The sequence below is a fragment of the Petaurus breviceps genome, unplaced genomic scaffold, assembly GCF_028583685.1.
Source record: "Petaurus breviceps papuanus isolate PSGF00001 unplaced genomic scaffold, PetGlider_PUasm1.0 90804, whole genome shotgun sequence".
NCBI lineage: Eukaryota > Metazoa > Chordata > Mammalia > Diprotodontia > Petauridae > Petaurus > Petaurus breviceps.
This window is the reverse complement of record NW_027187348.1, coordinates 16,405,960-16,414,763: the sequence shown is the minus strand read 5'-3', so window position 1 is coordinate 16,414,763 and position 8,804 is coordinate 16,405,960. Positions and strand designations below refer to the sequence as shown.

Below are 8,804 nucleotides of genomic sequence, written 5' to 3'. Positions count from 1 at the left end.
TTGGATCCAATTAGCCCTTTTTTTTAGATTTTGCTTGTAGCTATTTTGACATTGTTGAGTTCTTCTAAAGATTGTGTCTTAGTTTTCCCTGACCATCTGTAATGTTAATGGGAGTTGAAGATCTTCCTAGCCCATTAATAATCCTCACATGGAGTCTAATAAGAGAAGCTTTATTAGGGTAGGCTGGTTTTTCAGGAAGACCCACAACTTTCGTTACCTTGAAATTAGGCACTGAGTCATGAGGGTGGTGATGGCCTCTGGCTCTGAAGAAGGGTATATATACTCTAAGGTGAGGTTGTACTTTGGGGCTTACTCATTGGAAGAGTGTTCATATGATTTGATCAAATGAGACTCCGGGTAGCCATTAAGGAGCCACCTAGCCATCTGATTTTGAAAACTCACATATTGGTGCTTGTCTCTCTGGTAACTATATGTATAAACCTTGGTCAGACAGCTAGAATCCCTGTCTGTCAATTTGTGTTATTTTCTCTGTCTGTACTTTTCCAGCTTATAATTGCTGTTTGTATTTTCTCTGATGTTCAGGGTGCTGACTTTTCCCCTTGAACCAAGTGAATGATACATTTTGTAATTAAAATAATATTGTTGACCAGTTTAAAATTGCTTTCCTTTAGAAAAGCAGATCAAAGAACCTGTGCTAGCAGCCATGCTGGGTATGCTACTGTGCTTGCTGTTATATCATCATAGTTCTTAATTGTTAAATTCTTTTTGTTGTTTTTGGGCTCATTTTCATCCCTATTTCTTTTGAACTTTATGTTGAGGTTGGGCTGTGCTCTACTGGGGTATAGAGGCACTGTTACAAGATTCAGGTTTTCTTTGTGTGTGCGTGTGTGTGTGTGTGTTGTTATTTTCAGAGGTCATTCTGAGGGTCTGCAAGTTTCTGGTTTTTCCAAGGTGGTGTGATTCTAAGAGAGGTATGGTGTCTTTTTCTCTAATCTGTGCTCTTCTCTTTACCCAGGAAGGGTCCCTGATTCCCTGTAGCCACAAGCACTACCACTCTTATTACTATGACCATGCCCCTGCTCCCTTGTGACTGACCACCAGCATTTCTCTTCGACCTGGAATATTACCTGAACAAGTGTCTTATCCCCCCTCCCCACTACCTACTCTGGACTGAGAATTCCTAAAGCTACTGCTGAGGGCACTGTGTGTGTGGGATCTGAACTGGCCTCCAAACTGGTGTCACAGACTTCTATAGATCTCCTAAATTTTATTTCTAAGACATTTCTGTAAAAATGTCTCACCTTGAATTTTTATTGGCTCTGCCACTCCAAAATTTGGTTTGAGGTATTATTTTTAAAGTTTTTTTGGAGAAGAATGTTGAAGGAGTTTAGCTGGGTGCCTGTCCTTAATCTGTCATCTTGGCTCCACTTACCCCTACTTTACAATAGCAAACCCTGTTCTTTATCCTCACCAGTACGTGCAATCCCATTTTATAGGCCATAATTTTTGGACTTGCTTCCCATTCCCATGTAGGTGAACTAATAAACTCCAGAATAACTTCTATGGAGACCCATGTTCTCTTCTATTAATTTACAAGTGAAGAAACATGGACTAGGAGAATTTGCAATGCTCTCAGGGTCACATATATGCAGGAAATGTTTTGGCATTTTCTTCACACTACTGAAATCTAGCCCATTTCCTTGTACATAGTAAGAGCTTGATAAATACTTATTGGAAATGAAAGTTATCAAAACTTTCTAAAGTTACAAATAATCTTTTAATCACCAAATCTTATAGCCTTGTCTCAAAATTCAAATACTGACAATCACTTTCTTCTTTTTAAATTTTTGTAATACTATCATCTCCTGGTTCTCTTCCTACTTATCTGGCCATTCCTTTGTAGTCTCATTTAGTGGATCTTAATCCAGACCAAAACCACTAAATGTGAGTGTTCTCAAAGGATCTGTCCTGCTCCCTCAACTCTTCTCCGTCTGGACTTCTTTCTTGGTGATCCTATCAGCTTCTATGATTTTGATTACTATCTCTTTGTGAATGATACTAAGATCTATTTTTTCCAGCCTTAAGCTGCTCTCCAATATCACATTCCTAACTACTTATTTGTCACTTGATTTGGATTGTGGGTGTTGTTCAGTCATTTCCAACTTTCTGTGACCCCATTTGCAGTTTTTTTTTGTAAAGATATTATGGTTTTCTTCTACAATTTATTTTACAGATGAGGAAAGTGATATAAATGGGGTTGTGACTTGTCTAGGGTCCTACAACTAGTAAGTGTCTGAGGCCCAATTTGAACTCAATTTTTCCTGTGACCCAGCCCAACACTCAATCCACTATTCCACCTAACTGCAGATAGACTTCTTAAATTTAATGTGTCCAAAACTGAATTCATTATGTTTTCCCCAAAATCCTCTCCTTTTGTCAACTTGCATATCAGTGTTTATAGCACCCCTAAACTCTTAAATCACCCAGGTGATATTTTCATTCCTCACTTTCTCAACCCACATATCAAATCTGTTGTTAAATCTTCTTATTTTACCTTTGTAGCATTTGTTCAATATGCCCCCTTATGTCCTGAGATACTGGACCCACCATGGTGTAGATGCTTATCACCACATACCTACACTTGCATACTGTTTAATAATTAACTTCCTTACTTAAAGTTTCTCCCCACTCTGGTCTATCCTTTACGCAGATACCAAAATTATCTTCTTAAAGTTACTTTCTGACTATGCCACTCACGTATAAAATAAATTCTAGTGATTCCCTATCACTTCCAGGATCAAATATAAAATCCTCTTTGGGGCATTCAAAATTCTTAATAATCTGACCATTTATTCCCTTTTTGGTCTTCTTACATTGTTTCCCCCTCTATACTGTTCTACAATACACTGACATTGGCCTCTTTGCTGCTTCTCCCACAAGATACTTCAAGTCTCCACCTTATATTCAACATCTGGAATTCTCTTCCTTTTTGTCTATGCCTCATGGCTGTTGTTGCATCATTAAGGCCTTAGCTGGAAACCACATGAATTCTCTCCTGGTTCTCCTAAATGTTAATATGTTCTCTCTGACAACATATCTCCAATTTATCACACATATAACTTGTTTAATCATAGTAGTTTTCATGCTGTTTCCCTCACTAAATTGTAAACAACTTGAAGTTCAGGGACTATTTGTGCCTCCTTTTGTATCCCTAGAGGTTAGCATAGTGTCTGTCACTTAGGATGTACTTGATAAATGCATGTTGACTACGTCACAAATGCTTATTGATTGACTGATTGATAAAAACATCCATTTTTAGTCTTTTATTATTTATTACCTTCCTGTTGCTGTCTAGATTTTTCAAATGAGAAAAGTGAGAGTGAGAATGGTAAAGGGATTTATGACAATAGGGACAACAAGTATGTAGCTCAAGATATGAACTTTTCTTCTCAATTCCAAGTGTCATGCTCCATCCATTGTATCCTGCTGCCTCAGGTGATATGGCTTTTATGCCATCTAAATGGTATGCTAATATATGCTGTTTAAAATATTTAATTATTAATTTGTGGTATTTTGGAAATCTAGAGATTATATAAAAAGATTTTGAATGGTCAGAGTAGGGTTAAACTTTTTTTTTAATCAACAGTTTATTGTGTTTCTCAAATGTTTCCTTGGATGTTAATATTTCATTCCAAGTGAGACAAACTACAAAGGATTTGCCCAATAGTAATGACACTTTAAAATATAAAGTATTTTTTTTATAAAATGAATTCTTTAGCTTGGTTCTGATAGGGAGTATTTCAGATTCTATTTTTTCTTTCAATTTTTGATTATGTATGGTGCATATTATTAGTCTCACTACGTTAACTTCTGTGTTTAGCAGGAAAAATAATTCATGTAATCTACCATAAGATTTTGTAGCTTTACTGGACATCCAATAAATCTTTGCCTTTTACTTTAGATTTATGTTTCCCATCCTAGTTAACTTACTCACAAAGGGTGATTCAATCATCCTGTGAAAGCATTAACTTCCCCCTTCATTTTCTTCATTTCTATGCAACATTATATACAACCTCTTAGTCCACACACTGTTATCCCCTTTCTATGACAATCGTTTTTTTCTTCTATGAATAAGAGGTGGTCCCTAAATGAAGAAGGTTTTCATAAACTCCAATAGCATATATGTTCTCTTCATAAGCAAGGTGTTAAGGTGGAAAACAACAGGTTTGAGTAGCTTGCTCTCTTTATCCTACCTACCATTTTTCCTGCTCCCTTATTCTCCTGTTCCCTAAACAACACAACTGCCTGTGTGTAATGGGAATCTGAAGATCTTCCCTGCCCCTTGGCCCCTTGATAGGTTTAAGTGAATCTGAGAACATTCCCTGATTTGAAAATATACTCTGCCCCCTAACAGGCTGAATGTAGTCACATGGAGCCTGTGGCGGGAAGCTTGTTTTTCAGGAATGCGCACACCTTGTTACTTTGGGATTGGGCAGTGTGTGAAGAGGGCTGTGACATTCTCTGACCCAGGAGAAGGCTATATATACCCTGAGGTTTTCCTTTGGGGCTCACTTTTGGGAAAAGTTGTGTGATTTGGCCAGAAGAGACTCAGGGCAGCCGTTGAGCCCCCTCCGGCTTTGAATGCCCAGATGTTGGTGCTTCCCTCTCTGGTAACTCTCTAGGTATGGATGTAATGGTCAGACACCCGGAAGCCCTGTCTGCTGAATTGTGTTATTTTCTATTGTAACTTCTGCTTGTATTCTATGAAGTTCAGGGTGCTGACTTTTTCCCCTGAACTAAGTGAATGATATATGTTTGATTGATTAAAGTAAGACTGTTAACCCATTTTGAGTTGCTTTCCTATACAAAAGCATATCTAAGAAACTGCACTAGCAGCCATCCTGCATATGCTAGGGAGCTTGCTGCTACACTATGTCCTGATTAACTCCTATTGTGACAAGTATTGGGAGAAGCAGAAAAAGGAGACTTTAAGAAATTAAATAAGCCATGCAGGAATTGTGGTGGGCATTTTAAAATCAATTAGAATTTAATTTAATCCTCAAGAAAAGAAGATTAAAATTAAACACCTGCACCAAACTTTAGTAAAGAAACAAAGAAAAATAGTTAAAATATTTTAATGGAGCGATTGTGGGGTCTAGATTGAGAAATTGATTGGTTTACTGAATATATCACTTTTCAGCATTATGTGGACATAACTTGAAATATTTTAAAAGCTTCAAAGTTTTTGCAAAAGCCATGTAAGATAAGGTTATGTACCTTTCACTGTTACTAAAATATTTTGAAAGATATATACAATATTAGAGAAATTATGTTGCCAAAGAAAGGCCATGTCAAAAATAGTCATATTTGGCCAAATTCTAAGTAAAGTCTTATTGTAATTATTATAAGGAACACAAAAATAAAAATAAGAAAATACAAACTTTCAGTTTCAATCTGAAATTGAAATTCATTTAAAATGAATCAATAAACCATAATTCCTTGTAACATTGCTTATAGAGATTGTAAACAAATAAAATTAAGGACGCATGCGTGCCGCGACCCCCTCCCTCGCCCCCCTCCATGCGCCAAGAGTCGGGGTTGCGTGCGGAGCCCCCTGCTGGGCGGAGGTGGAGGGGGGGGTGCTCAATCCGGGTGTGGAGCACCCCCTTCCCATCCCCCTAGTTCTCAGGGGTCTGATGGAGGGTCGAGGGGACGACAGAGAAGAGGAGGTCGTTGTTGGACTGCCTCCTGTCGGGGTGTCTGGGTGGTCATTTAGAAAGTCAGTGATGGTTAGTTTGGCTGCAGGAGTAAGTCCGAGTGAAGATCAAGGACCTGAACGAGCATATCGTCTGTTGTCTGTACGCCGGCTACTTCGTGGATGCCATGACCATCACGGAAATGTCTGCACACCTTCTGTAAGAGTTGCATAGTCAAGTACCTGCAGACCAGCAAATACTGCCCCATGTGCAACATAAAGATTCACGAGACACAACCGCTGCTCAACCTCAAACTGGACCGGTTCATGCAGGACATCGTGTACAAGCTGGTTCCGGGCCTGCAGGACAGTGAAGAGAAAAGGATACGAGAATTCTATCAGTCACGTGGCCTGGACCGAGTTACCCAACCCTCTGGGGAAGAACCAGCCCCGGGTACCCTTGTCCTCCCCTGCAACAGCTTTGACCATTCAAAAGCCCACTATTACCGCTATGATGAGCAGCTCAGCCTTTTGCCTAGAAAAATTAAGCTCTGGCGAAGACAAAAATAAAAGCATTTTACAGCACAAATTCGTCCGTTGTTCTGTCCGAGCTGAGGTTCGGCATCTCCGGAGGGTCCTGTGTAGACAGACGTCTGATGCTGAACCCCCAGCATGTACAACTCTTCTTTGATAATGAAGTCCTCCCAGATCACATGACCATGAAACAGCTTTGGCTTTCTCGATGGTTTGGCAAGCCCGCACCCCTGCTCCTGCATTACAGTGTGAAGGAAAAAGGGAGGTAGAAGCTGGCCTCCCTCCCCCACCCCAGATATTTATGTGAGACCCACAGCGGCTTTATTTTTGAAATAAAAGCTGAAAAAGAAAAAAAAAAACAAATAAAATTAGAAGCAGACAGTTATACAATCGGTACAAGTGTGCAAAAATTGGGAAGAAAAATAAAAAAGCTTGAGGTGGCTAAGTGGCCCAGTGAACAGAGAACTCGCCCTGGAGTCCCAGGAGGACCTGAGTTCAAATATGGCCTCAGATACTTAACACTTACTAGCCATGTGGCCTTGGGTAAGACACTTAACCCCAATTGCCCTGCCTTTCCCCCCTCCAAAAAGCAAAAGGAAAAAAAAAAGTTAAGTATACTAATAGTAAAATTTTGGAGCAACTGTCTCCTGTGGAATTCATGTAACATTTTCTTAGAAAGCTTAGGTGAAAGTTGCCTCTATGAACACCAGTAACTCAATAATACATCAATAGTACATCAATAAGTCAAAGATTTCAGATGTCACCAGTCAGACTTTACCACCAGCAACACACATCAGAGTATCTTAATGATTTAGCAACTGGTTTTCAAGTCTTCTATGACCAAAATATTTATCATGTCAAACTAGGACTGAGCAACTCCAAATTCAGAAAACTTTATCTTTAGGGAAGAGATACATATTTGATTGTCTCTCCTATTCTTAAAATTGTCTAGCTTTGCAGAACATATTCCACTGGCATAACCAAGGATTCAAGATGGAGAATTTATGTAGAATTTTAGTGGAAAAGTTTAAATAAAGACTAGAAAATATTTCAAGGTTTATAATCAACCTACTGTTAAATGTCAAGTTATTGTCATATCCACAGCTGAAACATCACCAACTGAAACTAAGTAAACATACTCCCCCATACACACATTCCAACATGTACATGTATACATGTGCACATGCATGTACACACATACATACACAAGTCTTAGAATCTTGATAATTTAAGGGTCCAAAAGATATCATTCAAAATCATAACTACTCAGGTCACTTATTCAGAAACCCATAGTAGGTTGAGGAAAAGAGATTTTGTCACAGGACATTGATAGATGACGAAATGTATGTTTTCTTTCTGGGACTATGTTTACCTATTTAAGCTAAAGGATATTGGGAGAACTCTGGGAGAGAGCAGTCTAAGGGGCAGTTCTCTCCTCTCCCAGTTTAATATGATTATACCTGTCTCAGGTTAACTGATCTTTGTGCCACTTCTCTTCCAAACATCCACCCTCAGTTTTTCCTACTTAGACCTACATGGAATTTTCTTTAATACAACTAAAAGAAGTATAGAATAACAAAGTAGAACTAAGGAGTTAACACATTTTTAGAGTTCCACTGTATATAAAAACATTGTCTCAAAGAAGTTTTATATGAAAAATCTCACCCAGTTATGAGACTATAAATTATACTCCAAGGAGAAAAATGAAAGAAATAATTAATAAATTGTCATATTAGTATAACATGGTTTATTGCTAAATTAAATTTACTTTCCCCCATACTACTTTAAGTCATTTCAATTCAGTTAATAGAGATATCTTTTCATTCCAGTATTTATTTCAGATTTTCTAAGTGAATATGAATTTTACTTTTAGAATGTGTAGCATTGTCTGATAATATTGTTTAAATAAAGACATTACCTTATATTAAACTACTTTTGAGAAATATGATAGAATACTGCCATGGGGTAGGTATTTCTCTTTAGTTTACAGCTAGACAACATTTTTTATGTTTTATTGATATATTTTATTCGTATATTTCACCAGCAATTTTTTCTATATATTTTGTGAAAATGTGTTTGCACACATACATGTGAACACACATAGTTTACATATATATATATGTATATGTATGTATCTGCAGATAAAAACCTATGTATATATAAATGACAGAATTATTACTTAAAAATTTTCATTTCAAGGAATCACCACACAAATCCTTTGTAGGGGCAGATATCCAAAAGCATGGAGTATTTTATATAATGAGATTTTTTTTTTACAAAGTATTAAGTTTTTTTTTTACTCTTTTTTTTTCTTTAAAACAATATTTCTTATAGGGAGCCAAGATGTCAGAACAGAAGCAGGAACATTTCTAAGCTACTCCATGAATTCCATCACTAAACTTTAAAAAGTGAATCTGAATGTATTTTAGAGTGAAAGAATTCATTGGGAGAAGGATGTGGCAGATTCCCAGCCCAGGAAAGTGCACATGTAGATCCGGGCAGGGGGAATGCAGAGCATGTGAGGGTTGCACCAGCACAGACCTCAGAGCAGAATACATCAGAGTGAGAAGGAGCCCCAGCCAGCAGACTCACCCACCCCAAGAGTGATTTGCAG

The 8,804-nt window shown here is 37.8% G+C and overlaps 1 pseudogene; it reads left to right on the top strand.

The window, feature by feature from the left end:
• Window positions 1-5,548: 5,548 nt before the first annotated feature.
• Window positions 5,549-6,552, top strand: LOC138147734 (polycomb group RING finger protein 1 pseudogene; annotated as a pseudogene).
• Window positions 6,553-8,804: the final 2,252 nt, after the last annotated feature.